Source organism: Eubalaena glacialis, chromosome 20, assembly GCF_028564815.1.
Source record: "Eubalaena glacialis isolate mEubGla1 chromosome 20, mEubGla1.1.hap2.+ XY, whole genome shotgun sequence".
Classification (NCBI taxonomy): domain Eukaryota; kingdom Metazoa; phylum Chordata; class Mammalia; order Artiodactyla; family Balaenidae; genus Eubalaena; species Eubalaena glacialis.
In genome coordinates, this window is record NC_083735.1 from 21,462,072 (window position 1) to 21,465,475 (window position 3,404).

Here is a 3,404-nt window from a genome sequence, read left to right on the forward strand (position 1 = left end):
CAATATCTGAAATATCAAGCTACAGTGGGTTGCAATTTAGAGTTATGAAACTGGGTTGTTCTTTTCTCCTCATATCTTCCTATTTTCTTTCTGACAATGCAAAAGGGAAATTGAGTCTTTATTTCTTAAGGTGAGGTCTATGGCAGGATAGAAAAACAAAGATGGCTTCCAAATATTTCCATTTCTAGCTATTCACTCCAAAATCCTAAGACTTTGGGGAACTCAAAGAATGTTGGTTTCCACCAAAGGAAGTAGATTCAAGGAAAAGATTTTTCCAGAGTATAAAATAATTGTCCTGGCCTTCTTCTTTTTTTTTTTTTTTTTTTGATGGGGGAAGGGAAGGTGAGGTAGAGATAAAAACAAAAGAAAAGAAGGAAAATTAGAATGACAGATCACAATCATAGACAGCAAGAATGTCCAGAGGAAATGGTTAACAGGAACACACCAAGAAAGACAACCAAGAGAGACCGTTGCTCTTGTTCAAGGACCAAGTTGCCCCACAGGACTACAGAGAGTAGAGCACACAAACTACCCAAACTTCACACGATCAAGTTTGGCTCATGGAACAACCATTACCATTTCTGATATCATCTACAGAAGATTTCAATTTATCATCAGCTAACACCTTGCCCAAAAGCCACCCAGAAGGAGAGCTGCCCGTGTGGCAAAACTGCATACGCCCCACCTGAAGTTCTTCCTGATAACATGTCTCCTCTTAAAGCTTAAGGGTTCTTCACCTGAAACTAATACAACATTGTAAATCAACTATACTCCAATAAAATTTTTTTAAAAAGCTTAAGAATTCTTTTAAGCCCAAGAAGAAACAGGTGGTAAGCTATCTAGTAGGCAGGTAAGGCTGGAAAAACTGAATTGAACCAGCTTGCGACTGTGTTTAGACTCTCTAACGGTATAGTCATTACATATCATATGAGGGAATTTGCACTTCCGGGGGAACTTGGCCACCAACTAGGAGGTAGAAAGTCACAGTTAAAAATCACTGCTGAACATGTATATCTTCGTGGAGCTTAAATATTGTGTTAAGAATTTTAAGGAAAATATTAAGAAATTTAATGGTAACTTGAAGCATAATTTTTACATATGAAAACAGAATAGACTTTTATGGAATAGAATATAAAATAAACTAAAATACTAAATATTGTGGCCATTACCTTCAAACTCAAACTCAAAAGATTCCCTCCAACTCTGCCCTAAGGTTTTAGCTCCCTCCACTCTGAGAACAAGATACTTCAGTAGGAAATGTAATAAACACCACTACACAATAACATGTGCAATTCATTGTGAATCTTTCCGGTACTCTAAATTTTCAGGGAAAAAAAAACTTTTTAAAAATGAGTTTGCATAGATGAACTATTATAAGCTAATTACTGAAAAAAACAAATATTTACATAAACATAGGATATTTACATAAATATGAAGAAGCACTGCATACTTTGATGTGCAAAGTTACTTCCCTTACAGTCTTCATTTAGGTAAAAAGGTTTTGGGGTTGGTTTTTTCCCCAACTCACCAGCTCTACGCAGCAGCATCCCACACCGCGTGTGGCCTCACATGGCTTCTCCGCCTCCTTCACAGAAGAGGAGCTGGAGACGATTCCCGATTCCCGTCGCTTCCTCGTGGGCGCGAAGGGTGTGCCCGACACACGACGATGGTCGACGGCGGTGTCCTCGCTGGGGTCAGGGTCGAGGCCGGGTTCGGCACCGCGGGCGGGAGGACGCTGGCGTGGCGGCCTCCCAGCACCCAGCCCCGACCAGAGCCTCGTGCAGAGACCGCAGCACCTGCAGCTCATCCTCGCAGTTGGCGCAGGCTTGCCTGGGCTCGTTCAGCCGCACAAGTTCGTCCTCAGCTCGTAGAGCATGCGCACCAGCTCCTCCGCGGGTGTCAGACTCAGCTCCACACCCAGCACCTGTTCCAGGGCCTCGATATTCTGGCCCGCACCTTGGCAGCTTCATCTGCTGGCTCCGCGGGGTGAGGCCTGCAGGCTTGAACTCTGGAAACTTGATGTCTGCAGTCTCAGGAACAGCTGGCTTCTCGGCCTCCTTTTCCTGGGGCAGCTGCTTCTCGGGTTCCTTGCTCCGCAGCGGGGTCTGCGGCTGTGAGCAGCTTCAGCGAGTCCTGGCTACGCTCCTCACGCCCCTTCTGCCGGGACTAGATCTGGCGCAGCTTACGTAGCGGGTACTTCTCCGCCGCCACCTGCTCTGAGGCTTGTGACCGGCAACGCTTTAGCTGTTCCTTCCGCAGTTGCAGGTGCCCAGCATCAAACCCTGGTATCTTGAGGTCTGTGTCTGGCATGGCGTGCATGTTGGCCAGCTTGGCACAGATATGGTAATACCGCTCCTTCAGGTCTTCCACAGACCTCTTCTTGAACTGCTGGTGGTCATCCCGATCGTGGCTAATGACAAAACGGAGGTCAAAGCGGCGGCTGAGGTCAAAGAAGTGGTCGTTTCTGCCTTTGTTCAAGAGTTGTCGTGAAGATAGAGCTAGTACCCCTGCTCTGAATACACTGGCACCTGCACAGTCTTATGGAACCTGGCGAAGGGGTAGTCCTTGCCCTCCTCAGCTGCCTGTCGCCAGTGGAAGAACGTGGCTCCATCCTTGCAGACTAGGTTGGTGAATGGCATCCACTTACAGGACCACGCCTTCTTGGGGCCCAACTTGGCCTTAGCTGTGCGGTGGCCTTGACCAGGGTCACTGGGTAACAGTGGAGGTACATCCTTCTTGCCAGAGTAGAGCAGTGCTTAGACTTCCTGGTGCATGTCTGTGGGCTTCCTGAAGGTCAAGTGTCTCTGAGGACTTCCTGGACTTTTTCTTGTGCGGGTTGGTATTGTCCTTCTTGCTGATGGTCCCGGAAGCCGCATGCCCCTCTTATCCCCGAGTTCTAGAATGTCCTACCCATCTGTGCCCACAGACATTGCGCCTGAGAGATGGGGGAGTGCCCCGAGGTCAAGGGTCAGTGCCTGGATTTCCGTACTGCGGCCCGGTGGCTCCATTATCCCCGCAAAACCACAGACCTTTTTTCTTTGCCGGGGGTGGGAGAGGTGGCTGGTATGCAATAACTTTACTGAAAGAAAAGTGTAATGAAATTTGTCGAAAGCTTAAAGAAGAGAACTTAGACACCTCCCCTCAAGCGCAGGACCAAGTGCAAAGAGTGGATTCTTTCAGGATGTTGTCAGGCAGGGTGCGTCCATCTTCCTGCTGTTTCCCTGCAAAGATCTGCATCTGTATCAGCCAGTGTCAGCTGGTGGGCAGCAACCAAACCAGTCATTTGCACTGGGAAATTTGAATATGAAGAATTATTAATTCATAAGAGGGAATTTACCAATAAGAATGGTAAAGAGAATCTAAAGAATACAGAAAAAACAGATGTAAGTGGCAGTCACTACCTC

The 3,404-nt window shown here is 47.1% G+C and overlaps 1 pseudogene; it reads right to left on the minus strand.

Moving 5' to 3' along the window:
* Window positions 1–807: 807 nt before the first annotated feature.
* Window positions 808–2,930, minus strand: LOC133081269 (DNA methyltransferase 1-associated protein 1-like; annotated as a pseudogene).
* Window positions 2,931–3,404: the final 474 nt, after the last annotated feature.